Raw genomic sequence first — 14,670 nt, forward strand, 5'->3', positions numbered from 1 at the left:
CGGCACGCCAGGCCGCCAACGGGTGTTGGGCTGATTCGTGACGGTTGTAAGGCCGGGAATCAAGACAGAGGCCTCATAGTGAATGTGGTTTGAAAGGCCCTGTCCCAGATCACAGTTATGAACCGTTCATTTTTGAGGGGTTTGTTTCTATATCAGATGACGAAGCGTCTCAGCGCCCAGTTAGAATCCTCAGAGATACTGGTGCGGCGCAGTCGTTCATACTCGCTGATGTGTTGCCCTTGTCCAGTAATACATATTGTGGTTCCAGTGTGTTAGTACAAGGAATTGAAATGGGTTTCGTCCCAGTGCCATTGCACTTTGTGAACGTACACTCTGAGTTAGTCAGTGGATTGTTCAGAGTTGGCGTACGTCCTATGTTGCCAGTAAAAGGTGTGACATTTATAATGGGCAACGATATTGCCGGAGGAAAGGTAATACCCATATTGGAGGTATTGGATAAAAGTGACCAGTCTCTCTCCGAGGAGCTGGCACAGGGTTATCCAGATGTGTTCCCCGCTTGTGCTGTCACACGTGCTCAAGCACGACAAGTGGGTGAAGTGATAGATTTGTCAGACACGATTCTATTCAGAGAGTGTGACCCAGAGGATAGTTCGGGTGCTACCTCTGGTAAGCTGGTGCAGTCTGACCAACAGTCCAGAGAAAGGAAGAAGGATGTGGAACTTGTTGCTGAGGCAATACAGTTACCAGTTACTCGTGAGCAGCTGATCGCTAACCAACAGGTTGACAGTAGCCTGGCTAAATGTTTTTCTAGTGTTGTCTCAGAGGACGAGCTAAAGAAGGAAAACATGGCATACTTCATTGATGGTAATCTCCTCATGCGTAAATGGACATCCCATGTTGACGCTGGCGGAGATTGGAATGCTGTTTACCAAATAGTGATTCCTACAGCCTTTCGACAAAATGTTTTATCCCTCGCTCATGATCACCAGTGGTCCGGACATCTGGGAGTCACCAAGACGTATGATCGAGTTTTGCGACATTTCTTTTGGCCTGGCTTAAAGCAAGATGTGGCTCAGTTCTGTCGGACTTGCCACACCTGTCAAGTAGTTGGGAAACCGAACCAGGTTATTTCCCCGCGCCTCTGTGTCCCATACCGGCCATAGGTGAACCATTCGAACATGTGATGGTTGATTGTGTTGGACCATTACCAAAAACAAAATCTGGTAACCAGTTTATGTTGACAATTATGTGTGTGGTCACCAGGTACCCAGAGGCCATTCCTCTGCGAAGGATTACTGCTCCAGTGGTGAGTAAAAGCGTTGATCAAATTCTTCTCAACTTTTGGATTACCTAAGGTGATACAAACTGATCAGGGTACGAATTTCCTTTCTACACTTTTCAAACAAGTGTTAAAATCCTTGTCAGTTACACACCGTGTGTCAAGCGCATATCACCCAGAGTCTCAGGGTGCGCTTGAACGTTGGCATCAGACACTGAAGTCTATGCTCCGTAAATATTGCATGGAATCTGAGAAAAGATTGGGATGAGGGAGTTCCTCTAGTGTTGTTTGCTGTCCGTGAGACAGTACAGGAATCCCTAGGGTTCAGCCCAGCTGAACTGGTGTTTGGACACACCATGAGAGGACCTATGAAAGTCCTTAAGGATCAGTTTTTGTCACAAGAGTTGTGTGAAAGAAAATGTGTTGGACTACGTTAGTCGCTTTCAGTGAGCGCCTACATGCTGCCTGTGCTCTAGCAAAGGAAGCGCTGTCTTCCTCACAGAAACGGATGAAACGACACTATGACACACAGGCTGTTTCTCGTTCACTGCAGCCAGGTGACCGAAGTTCTTGTGTTGTTGCCTGTGCCAGGAGCGTCATTGTCAGCACGTTTCTCTGGTCCTTATGTCATTGAAAAGAAACTAACTGAAACTGACTATGTGATACAGACTCCTGATAGAAAACGCCAATCTCGTGTGTGCCACGTTAACATGTTGAAGACATACCACACCAGACCCGTCACTCAGGTAGACAGTCCAGAGAAACTGGCCGAGTTGGCTGTCTCTGTTGCTGCTACGGCTGTAGTGGGAGGTCATGTTAATGATGTGGACGGAGATGGTTTGGAGTTGCGCTATACTCAGCAGCAGTGTGCTAGATTGCCTAATTCAGAGATGCTGCTGTCTCTCCCGTCAAGCCTGATTCATTTAACGGACAGACAGTCAGATGATATTGTGAGACTATTACACAGCTTTCCATGTCTTTTTAATGATGTTCCTACATGTACAAATGTGTTAGAACATGACATTAATGTTGGAAACGCTGCACCTATCAAGCAACATCCGTATCGTGTCAACGTCGCTAAGAGAAAGATAATGAGGGGTGAGGTCGGTTATTTGCTGGAGAATAACCTGGCTATGCCAAGTTCAAGTCCTTGGAGTTCTCCGTGCATTCTGGTTCCTAAACCTGATGGGACATCCAGATTATGTACGGACTATCGGAAAGTCAATGCGGTCACAGTGCCCGACTCGTTCCCGTTACCCAGACTGGATGACTGTATTGATACTGTTGGTGCTGCTACTTATGTGACCAAATTAGATCTTCTAAAAGGTTACTGGCAGGTGCCGTTAACCCCACGTGCCTCCGACATCTCTGCATTTGTGACCCCAGATCACTTCCTACAATATGCTGTCATGGCATTTGGGATGCGGAACGCACCAGCCACTTTCCAACGCCTGGTTAACACAGTATTGGCTGGAGTTCCTAATTGTAGTGCTTACCTTGATGATCTGGTAATTTATTCAACTGAGTGGTCTGATCATGTTAACACTCTAAGGGTAGTGTGTGAACGTCTAGCAACCGCTTCTCTAACCCTGAACTTAGCAAAGTGCGAGTTTGGGAAGGCCACTGTTACTTATCTTGGTAAACAGGTCGGCCATGGTCAGGTGCGCCCTCTAGATGCCAAGGTCTCAGCTATAAACGCATTTCCCGCACCTACCACCAGAAGAGAGCTACGCCGTTTTTAGGGATGGTTGGCTACTACCGTAGTTTCTGTAAAAATTTCTCTGCGGTAGTTGCTCCATTAACGGATTTGCTCAGTCCGGCGAGAAAATTTGTATGGTCTGAAGATTGTTGTACTGCTTTCAACACTGCTAAAGCACTCTTGTGTAGTACTCCTGTTCTTGCTGCGCCAGATTTTGAGCGGCCGTTTAAACTGGAGGTAGATGCAAGTGCCAGAGGTGCTGGTGCTGTTCTACTGCAGCAAGACCAGAGTGGAGTGGACCATCCTGTCTGTTATTTTTCACGGAAATTTAGCAAATGTCAGACAAACTATTCCACCATTGAACAAGAAGCTCTAGCTTTGTTGTTAGCTCTGCAGTACTTTGAAGTTTATGTTGGTTCCAGTGCATTACCAGTGGTAGTGTATACTGACCATGACCCCTTAGTTTTTCTCCACCGGATGTTAACCAGAACCAACGCCTTATGCGTTGGGCACTTGTCGTGCAAAATTATAATTTGGAGATCCGCCACAAAAAGGGGTTAGATAATGTGATGGCAGATGCTTTGTCTCGTGTTTGATGATCTAGGTTTTTTTTTGTTATCCTGGCAGGATGATTATTGAATTTTGGGTGTTGTGATAGTAGCGTGTGTCGCAAACCATTTTGGTTTGCTCTTTTAAGGGTGGAGTGCTTACGGATACAGGTATCCTGTGTTTTTGTGTGTTTCTCTCCTTCTGCCCTAATCACAGGTGTCCTGTATGTTCCTGATTGGTGGTCGTTGAGGTGTCTGCTGATTGGACCAATCAGTGAACATTCCTGTGAATAGCACCACCTGTTACTCGTTTGTTCAATCACACAGCCCATTGTATAAAAACCAGTCTTGTGTTTGTTGAGAGAGAGAGACTTTTTCCATATGTGAGTATGGACACGGTGGTGTCCTGTGTGTTGTGTACTCACTACGTTGTTGGTTACCCTATTGGTACTTTATTAGAATCTATTTCTTTACCTGAGTGTGGATACTGTTGTATCCTGTGTGGTGTGTACTTATATAATTGCTGATTACCCTGTTTAGTAGCTTTGTGTGTTTCTGGGAAAAGGGGGAGTTCAAGCTAGTTGCCCTTGGGCGTACATTACCCGTAGGAAGAAATCTGTCTATAAACACCAGTTAGACCTGAGCGGACCACCCACTGTATTTTTGTATGGTAGCAGTAGCCTAGCGGTTCTTGAGGCAGGCAAGATCAGTTTAGGGGGTTTTACACTATTGTTTCATTTCTTGGGTCCTGCTCAGCCCTTTTTCCCAAACCCATACCGTGTGTTCAGAAATAAACACTTTAGGTTTGACGGTAGTTCATGGTTGTTGTGTCATTTTTGTTCTCACTGTTCCCTGCCACACTTATAATTTACATGAATTTATGTTACGGGTCTCATGTCCATCCACCCTAGATGTTTAGAGCCACGGGGTTCGTAACACTGTTTTACATTTTAATAAGTCGCTTAATTTCCTAATTGAGTTTCTTTATGTTTCTCTGTCTGTGTCAGAGCTGTTGGTGAGCAGTGCCAAAGCAGAGCTCACCCTGCAGGATGCAGTCAAGAACACTGCTCTTCATCTGGCCTGCAGTAAGGTGAGCATCCCCACATGAAGATGACGTTCATCTGAACAGTTGGCTCTCTCTGGTTGAAATTTTGGTCTGACATGTTTGACTCTGGTTTTTAAAGTGTAACGATCCCGGCAGTCTGAGTCGGGTCCTGTCTGTGGACTAGTTGTTATGTTCGTGATCTCCAGTTTCCCGAGGGTTCTGGAACGCTCCGGGGAGCTCTCTTGATTTCCGCACCTGCATCCCATCAGCAATCTGCACACCTGGTCCTGATCATCACCCTTCTTAGGCTCTGGCCTAACATCCATTCCCTGCCGGATCGTTAGCCATGAACAGTAGGTTTACCAGAGTATCAGTCTTAGAGCCTAGCGTTAGTTTTGTTGTTTTTGCACCTTGTTGGTTTGTTGCTTACTTACCCCGTTTTGTTCCATCTGCAGTCACCCGTCCGGAACCTTCATCCAACCTCTGCCTGGTGGTCGGCGGCTGCCGACCCAGGATGGGATCAACCACTGCACCCCCAACAACTAATCAACGCCGCCCGCTCTGTTCCCTGGATTATTCAGCATCACTCTTGAACTTGTAAATAAACACTCACCTTCGTTTCAACTTACCTTGTCCTGGTCTGCTTCTGGGTTCTGGCTTAGCAACTCGTGACAGAACGATCCGGCCAGTAATGAACCCAGCGGACCTGGACTCTGTTCGCCATGCCATTACCCAGCAGGAGAAGATGTTGGGCCATCATAGCACGGTACTACAGGAGATCGCGTTGTCAGTTCGGAACCTTTCTACGGTCTGACGGAGGTCCAGAAACCAACGCAAGTGTCCGGTGGAAGATCCACTACCGGTTTCACCCATCTCGCCTGCCGCTTCTGAAGCTGTGTCCTTCCGTGAGCCCAAGGTTCCGACACCGGAGAAATATGAGGGGGAGCTGGGAAGATGCCGTTCCTTCCTTATGCAGTGTGGATTAGTGTTCGATCTACAGCCCTACTCTTATGCCACAGACAAGGCTAGGATAGCCTTTGTGATTGAGTTGCTGCGTGGTCGAGCGCTGGAGTGGGCTTCAGCCGTTTGGGAACGACAGGATCCCTGCATGGCTTCATACCAGGGGTTCACGGCCGAGATGAGGAAGCTCTTCGACCATTCCGTCCGAGGGAGGGACGCAGCTAGGCGCCTGTTTTCGCTTCGCCAAGGAACTGCAGCGTGGCCGACTTCGTGATCGAGTTCAAGACGTTGGCTGTGGAGAGTGGGTGGAATGAGGAGGCTCTGCAAGCGGCCTTTTACCAGGGTCTGTCGGAGCAGCTCAAGGATGAGTTGATCTCCTATCCCGGAGTCTAGTGACCTGGACAGCTTGGTAGCCTTGTCTATTCGGGTGGATAATCGAGTCCGAGAGCGAAGGAGGGAGAAGCAATGGGCTCCGTCCAACCGATCAGCTTCTCAGGTTCCAGTCGGGTCGTCAAACTGCGCGGCTCGCTAAAGTTGGGAGGACTTTTAGCGAGCCAGTTTCGACCTCTCAATACCTCTGTCAGACCCCGTTTCCCGGCTACCCTTATGAACAGGAATCAGAGCTTAGCGATTAACGCTTTTATCGATTCAGGTGCCGATGGAAGCTTTTCTAGATGCCGAGTTGGTGGAACAGCTGGGGCTTTCCAAGGAGCAATTGCCGGAAGCCATTGAAGCTACCACTCTGGACGGCAGTAGTCTGGCACGTATCACGATGAGGACTGAACCGGTTAAGATGCGGTTGTCGGGGAATCATTCTGAGATGATTTCATTCTTCATTCTGCCGTCTTCCCAGGTTCCTCTGGTCCTTGGATACCCCTGGCTGAAGGAACACAATCCCACGTTCGATTGGGTGACGGGCAAGGTAACGAGTTGGAGCCTTGATTGTCATGCTAACTGTCTCAAGACTGCCTGCCCCCATTCGGTTCCCAGTCAGGTGATTGAGGCTAAACCCCCAGATTTGTCCCTGGTTCCCGAGACATATCACGATTTGGGGGAAGTTTTCAGTAAGCAGAAGGCTCTGTCACTCCCTCCCCACCGACCATATGATTGTGCCATCAACCTGTTCCCTGGAGCTGTCTACCCCAAGGGAAGGTTATACAGTATCTCCCGACCTGAACGTGAGGCTTTGGAGACCTACATCAAGGAGTCCCTAGCTGCTGGTCTCGTTGGTCCCTCGTCATCACCCCTGGGGGCAGGATTCTTCTTTGTGGGTAAGAAGGATGGCTCTCTTCGACCGTGTATTGATTATCGGGGGTTGAATGACATCACGGTCAAGAACAAGTATCCCCTGCCCTTGATGAGTTCTGCCTTCGACTCCTTACAGGGTGCTACGGTGTTCACCAAGCGTAGACCTACGCAATGCGTATCACATGGTCCGGATCAGAGAGGGGGGACGAGTGGTTGACGGGTTTCAATACACCGATGGGTCACTCGAGTATCAGGTGATGCCGTTTGGACTGACCAATGCTCCAGCGGTATTCCAGAGTATGGTGAACGACGTCCTGAGAGATATGATCGGTCTCTTTGTGTTTGTTTACCTGGATGACATTCTGATCTTCTCGAAGGAACCTTCCGACCACGTCCAGCATGTCCGCAGGTTCTGCAGCGATTGTTGGAGAATCGCCTGTTCGTGAAGGCCGAGAAGTGCGAGTTTCACGCCCACACGACATCCTTTCTCGGGTACATCATCTCCAGGGGAGAGATTAGGATGGACCAGGAGAAGGTTAGAGCGGTTCTGGAATGGGCCCAGCCCGGTACGAGATTGCAGCTCCAGAGATTTTTGGGGTTTTGCCAATTTCTACCGCAGATTCATCCGGGATTACAGCCGTGTGGCCGCTCCGTTAACTGCCTTGACTTCCAGTATCAGGACCTTCAAGTGGAATCCGGAGGCGGATCGAGCGTTTCTGGATTTGAAGAGGCGATTCTACCAACGCACCGATTCTCTCTCAACCGGACACGGCCCGTCAGTTCGTCGTTGAAGTGGACGCGCGTCTGATGTGGGAGTTGGCGCCATCCTGTCGCAGCGATGCTCCACGGACAGTAAACTCCATCCCTGCGCCTACTACTCTCGTCGCCTTTCGCCTGCGGAGAGGAATTACGATGTGGGTAACCGGGAGCTTCCGCGGTGAAACTTGCCTTGGAGGAGTGGCGCCACTGGTTGGAGGGGCGGAGCAACCGTTTATTGTCTGGACTGACCACAAGAATCTTGCTTACGTGCAATCGGCTAAACGTCTCAACTCCCGTCAGGCCAGGTGGCGTTGTTTTTCGGACGATTCAAGTTTTCCCTGACGTTCCGACCTGGATCTAAGAACGGCAAGGCGGACGCCTTGTCCCGGATGTTCTCCAAGACGGAGGAGAGTGGGTCCAAGACCGAGACAATTTCTCCCCGGAACTGCGTCGTGGGAGCAGTTATTTGGAAGATTGAGGAGGAGGTGCTGGCGGCCCTTCGGACTCAGCCCGGTCCCGGCAACGGTCCACCCGGTCGGTTGTTTGTGCCTGAGTCGGTTCGGCCCTGCTGTCCTCAAATGGTCCCACGCCAGCAAGATGGCTTGTCACCCTGGCGTGGCTCGGACAATGGCGTTTCTTCGCAGACGTTTTTTTTGGTGGCCTGCCATGGCCGAGGATACTCGGGGTTATGTTGCTGCCTGTCCAGTGTGTGCGCAGAATAAGAGTACCAATCGGCCCAGCTCTGGACTACTTCACCCCCTTCCTATTCCCCGGCGACCATGGTCGCATCTGGCCCTGGACTTTGTCACTGGGTTGCCCGCTTCTGAGGGGAACACGGTCGTTCTGACTATCGTGGACAGATTCAGCAAGTTCGCCCACTTTGTGCCTATTGCCAAGCTTCCCCTCTGCCTCGGAGACGTCCGAGATCCTGGTTAGGGGAGGTTTTCAGGGTCCACGGGTTGCCCAGTGATATCGTTTCCGACCGTGGCCCTCAGTTTACCTCTGCTGTCTGGAAGTCCTTCTGTTTGGCCATTGGAGCTACAGTCAGTCTCACATCTGGTTTTCACCCCCAATCTAATGGTCAGGCGGAGAGAGCCAACCAGAAGATGGAATCCACGCTACGCTGTCTGGCCTCTTCCAACCCCACCTCCTGGGTCTCTCAGTTGCCTTGGGTTGAGTATGCCCACAATACTCTCCCTACATCTGCCACTGGGATGTCTCCCTTCCAGTGCCTGTATGGCTACCAACCTCCCTTGTGCTTGTGATATTTATGTCATCATTTTGTGCCTTCTTTAGTTACTGAGGGGAGGTTAGGAGAGTAGGGGCAGCTGTATGAGCGAAAACAATGATGCACACTAAGTACTACAACGTTTGTGAAAAGCACTGATACTATTCCGAGGCATACGAGGGGGAAAACATGCCTCCCTTGGAGAGGAGAAACACTGTAAACCAATGGTAGGACAGCAGCATTTAGATTTTCTTCTGTTGAAAAAAAAATATATATATTATTTGTCTTGGTCTTATAATCAATGTATTTTGACAGGTTTTGCTTGCTTAACTTCTTCAAAAAAATGAAACCACTCAATCCTTTTATGTGATTGCTTGTTCAAACCCCCGTTTTTGTCTCTTTTTGAAAATAATTTTAACTGGAAATATGTACAATACATATGCTATGTTCGTCAAATCAGGATCAGGAGGTTCACAGGTTTTTTCGTGTCCTTTTTTTTTCTTTAAAAGGATGAAACTAGCATGTACATATGAAATAGTGACTGAATTCGAAACTCCCATGAATTCTTTCAGTATCTGAAGATTGCTGTATATTTTATGAGTAATAAAATAAAGAAATGAGTTATGTTATTTAATAATGAACTATGGGTTATCTGTTTTATGTGACAACCGCAGTATCAATTTCTAGGTGACAGTGGTGCTAATCCCAAAAGAAAGGCTACATACAACAAGGAACAAGAAGTCTATTGGCAAAGTGATGAATATTGCATGTACCTTGGCCTAACGGTGTGGGTTATGTATTTTATTTTTCATGGCGTCCTCAACATTACAGTTTTAAGGGCAACAATAGCCTACATTTGTTTACAACTCGCAGGATTTCCATACATGAGCTTTCAACAACACAGAGTGTTGCATCAGCACGAGATCGAAAGTGCGTCAAATCTGTACAGGTCATTGTTACGTCATCACTGATAAATGTTGAAACTGATCAAAAACCGCTGGAGCAGTTCAGTCTAATCCTCCCTAGTGCTGGAGGATTGCGTTTGTTTTCGCTCTGGATGCGCGTTCATTTTGGCAAGGAAATGTGCTGATTTTGCAAGGAGATGGAGAATAAAGAGTTCAAGGTAGACATGTTATTTATTTTTAAATCTTCAATTATATTAATTACTGTGGATTAAATATTGTTTAACAAATGAAATAATGTGCTATTCATGCTGTAATATCAAACTAGAAAGTATATGGCCGGGGAGTCATGAGAGTTGGCTAAAGGTACAGTAGGGTCAAATGGGGGTCAAAGGTTATGACAGCACCTTCATAAATTCGTCCAAAATGGCACCCTATTCCCTATGTAGGCTAGTGTACTACTTTTGACCAGGAGCCATAGAAGGGTTGGCTGACGTCACGAAAATGATGCTCGCGCATCGATGGCCGGAAGTCGTGTATCTTGTTATGATTCTGTACCTCAGCTAACAACAAGCTGCCATGTGGGGAATCGTAGCTCTATGGCATGTTTCAGCTCGTTGTATGGTGTTATTGATACCATGTCTTGTTTTGAGGTGTTTTGACTGATATCATGTCTATGCAATGACTAAAATTCGCTACCTAGCTAACCAACAACAACTGTAACAATGTATTTGAGACGAGTTCATTGTTCAAATGTATTTATGTTTGCATTAAACATTTAGAGACTAAATATAGTTTACATGTTGTCTAAGTCAAACCCTGTCTATTTTGCCCCATAGTTGCATGCCAGTTTTGTTGCTAAACAACCAACCCCTCTATAGAGTGTTACAGTGGAGGTGTGATAATACCCATAAAACCTAGCGGTCAAACAGGGAAATGGTTCCAATCGTTTTTCCACCATTAATTTTTCCCATAGGCGATTTTAGAAACACATAAAATAAGGGCTGTATTTCGTGTAGGCTTTTATTTTTATTTTATTTTTATTTATTTCACCTTTATTTAACCAGGTAAGCCAGTTGAGAACAGGTTCTCATTTACAACTGCGACCTGGCCAAGATAAAGCAAAGTAGTGCAATAAAAACAACACAGAGTTACATATGGGGTAAAAAAACATAAAGTCAGAAATACAACAGAAAATATATATACAGTGTGTGCAAATGTAGCAAGTTATGGAGGTAAGGCAATAAATAGGCTATAGTGCAGAATAATTACAATAGTATTAACACTGGAATGCTAGATGTGCAAGAGATTATGTGCAAATAGAGATACTGGGGTGCAAAAGAGCAAAATAAATAACAATATAGGGATGAGGTAGTTGGGTGGGCTAATTTCAGATGGGCTGTGTACAGGTGCAGTGATCGGTAAGGTGCTCTGACAACTGATGCTTAAAGTTATTGAGGGAGATAAGAGTCTCCAGCTTCAGAGATTTTTGCAATTCGTTCCAGTCATTGGCAGCAGAGAACTGGAAGGAATGGCGGCCAAAGGAGGTGTTGGCTTTGGGAATGACCAGTGAGATATACCTGCTGGAGCGCAGACTACGGGTGGGTGCTGCTATGGTGACCAATGAGCTAAGATAAGGCGGGGATTTGCCTAGCAGTGATTTATAGATGGCCTGGAGCCAGTGGGTTTGACGACGAACATGTAGTGAGGACCAGCCAACAAGAGCGTACAGGTCACAGTGGTGGGTAGTGTATGGGGCTTTGGAGACAAAACGGATGGCACTGTGATAGACTACATCCAGTTTGCTGAGTAGAGTGTTGGAGGCTATTTTGTAAATGACATCGCCGAAGTCAAGGATCGGTAGGATAGTCAGTTTTACGAGGGCATGTTTGGCAGCATGAGTGAAGGAGGCTTTGTTGCGAAATAGGAAGCCGATTCTAGATTTAACTTTGGATTGGAGATTCTTTATGTGAGTCTGGAAGTTGAGTTTACAGTCTAACCAGACACCTAGATATTTGTAGTTGTCCACATACTCTAGGTCAGACCCGACGAGAGTGGTGATTCTAGTTGGGTGGGCGGGTGCTAGCAGCGTTCGATTGAAAAGCATGCATTTAGTTTTACTAGTGTTTAAGAGCAGTTGAAGGCTACTGAAGGATTGTTGTATGGCATTGAAGCTCGTTTGGAGGTTTGTTAACACAGTGTCCAATGAAGGGCCAGATGTATACAAAATGGTGTCGTCTGCGTGAGAGGTGGATCTGAGAGTCACCAGCAGCAAGAGCGACATCATTGATATACACGGAGAAAAGTGTCGGCCCAAGAATTTGAACCCTGTGGCACCCCCATAGAGACTGCCATAGGTCCAGACAACAGGCCCTCCGATTTGACACACTGAACTCTATCTGAGAAGTAGTTGGTGAACCAGGCGAGGCAGTCATTTGAGAAACCAAGGCTATTTAGTCTGCCAATAAGAATGCGGTGGTTGACAGAGTCGAAAGCCTTGGCCAGGTCGATGAAGACGGCTGCACAGTACTGTCTATTATCAATCGCGGTTATAATATCGTTTAGGACCTTGAGCGTGGCTGACGTGCACCCGTGACCAGCTCGGAAACCGGATTGCATAGCGGAGAAGGTACGGTGGTATTCAAAATGGTCGATGATCTGTTTGTTAACTTGGCTTTCGAATACTTTCGAAAGGCAGGGCAGGATGGATATAGGTCTGTAGCAGTTTGGATCTAGAGTGTCACCCCCTTTGAAGAGGGGGATGACCGCGGCAGCTTTCCAATCTCTGGGGATCTCAGACGTTATGAAAGAGAGGTTGAACAGACTAGTAATAGGGGTTGCGACAATTTCGGCGGCTAGTTTTAGAAAGAAAGGGTCCAGATTGTCTAGCCCAGCTGATTTGTAGGGGTCCAGATTTTGCAGCGCTTTCAAAACATCAGCTGTCTGAATTTGTGTGAAGGAGAAGCGGGGGGGGCATGGGCAAGTTGCAGCAGAGGGTGCAGAGTTGGTGGCCGGGTTAGTGGTAGCCAGATGGAAAGCATGGCCAGCTGTAGCAAAATGCTTGTTGAAATTCTCGATTATTGTAGATTTATCGGTGGTGATAGTGTTTCCTAGCCTCAGTGCAGTGGGCAGCTGGGAGGAAGTGCTCTTATTCTCCATGGACTTTACAGTGTCCCAAAACTTTTTGGAGTTAGTGCTACAGGATGCAAATTTCTGTTTGAAAAAGTTAGCCTTTGCTTTCCTGACTGCTTGTGTATATTGGTTCCTAACTTCCCTGAAAAGTTGCATATCGCGGGGGCTATTTGATGCTAATGCTGTACGCCACAGGATGTTTTTGTGCTGGTCAAGGGCAGTCAAGTCTGAGGAGAACCAGGGGCTATATCGGTTCTTAGTTCTGTATTTTTGAATGGGGCATGTTTATTTAAGATTGAGAGGAAATTACTTTTAAGGAACAACCAGGCATCCTCTACTGACGGAATGAGATCTATATCCATCCAGGATACCTGGGCCAGGTCAATTAGGAAGGCCTCCTCGCTAAAGTGTTTTAGGGAGCGTTTGACAGTGATGAGGGGTGGCCGTTTGACCGCGGACCCGTTACGGACGCAGGCAATAAGGCAGTGATCGCTGAGATCCTGGTTGAAGACAGCTGAGGTGTATTTAGAGGGTATGTTAGTCAGGATGATATCTATGAGGGTACCCATGTTTACGGATTTAGGGTTGTACCTGGTAGGTTCGTTGATAATTTGCGTGAGGTTGAGGGCATCTAGCTTGGATTGTAGGATGGCTGGGGTATTAAGCATATCCCAATTTAGGTCACCAAGCAGTACAAACTCTGAGGATAAATGGGGGGCAATCAATTCACATATGGTGTCCAGGGCACAGCTGGGGGCTGAGGGGGGTCTGTAGCAAGCGGCAACAGTGAGAGACTTATTTCTGGAAAGGTGGATTTTTAGAAGTAGAAGCTCAAACTGTTTGGGCACAGACCTGGATAGTATGATAGAGCTCTGCAGGCTATCTCTACAGTAGATTGCAACTCCACCCCCTTTGGCAGTTCTATCTAGACGGAAAATGTTATAGTTGGGGATGGACATTTCAGAATTTTTGGTGGCCTTCCTGAGCCAGGATTCAGACACTGCTAGAACATCAGGGTTGGCAGAGTGTGCTAACGCAGTGAATAACTCAAACTTAGGAAGTAGACTTCTGATATTTATGTGCAAGAAACCAAGACTTTTGCGATTACAGAAGTCATCAAATGATAGCGCCTGGGGAGTAGGAGTGATACTGAGGGCTGCAGGGCCTGGGTTAGCCTCTACATCACCAGAGGAACAGAGGAGGACTAGAATAAGGATACGGCTAAAGGCTTTAAGAACTGGTCTTCTAGTGCGTTGGGTACATAGAATAAAGGGGGGCAGATTTCCGGGTGTTATAGAAAAGATTCAGGGCATTATGTACAGACAAGGATATGGAAGGATATGAGTAAAGTGGAGGTAAACCTAAGCGTTGGGTAACAATGAAAGAGATAGCATCGCTGGAGTCATCAATTGAGTCGGTCTCCGCGTGTATAGGGGAAGGTGCAAAGGAGCTATCTAAGGCAGGTTTAGCTAGGCTGGGGGGTCTACAGTGATATAGTACAATTAGAAATAACCGAAACAACAATAAACTAACCATGTTTGGGCTGAGGCTAAACATAAACAGGATGTAGTACCGTAAAAAGGAACAGTCCAGCAGATATCAGCTGTATATCTGAGTTATCATAAGGTCCGGTGGTGAAGCACTAGTAAGAGGCCACGGCTAGCGTGTGCTAGCGGGCCAGGGCTAGCAGATGGATGGAATCTTCGTGGTTAACGTCGTAACCACATCAGACGATTTCGTCGGCAGACCAGTCGTGTAGGATCGGGCGGGGCTCCGTGTCAACACTAGGTGGTCCCGTCCGGTTGACAGAGAGGTAGATAGCCGGGAGATGGGCGATGGGCCTAGCTCAGGATGATTAGCCAGACCACAGCGTCCGTTTTGTTGTAGCTGGCTGGTGGTAGCTAGCTGG

Source organism: Coregonus clupeaformis, unplaced genomic scaffold (assembly GCF_020615455.1).
Source record: "Coregonus clupeaformis isolate EN_2021a unplaced genomic scaffold, ASM2061545v1 scaf2724, whole genome shotgun sequence".
NCBI lineage: Eukaryota > Metazoa > Chordata > Actinopteri > Salmoniformes > Salmonidae > Coregonus > Coregonus clupeaformis.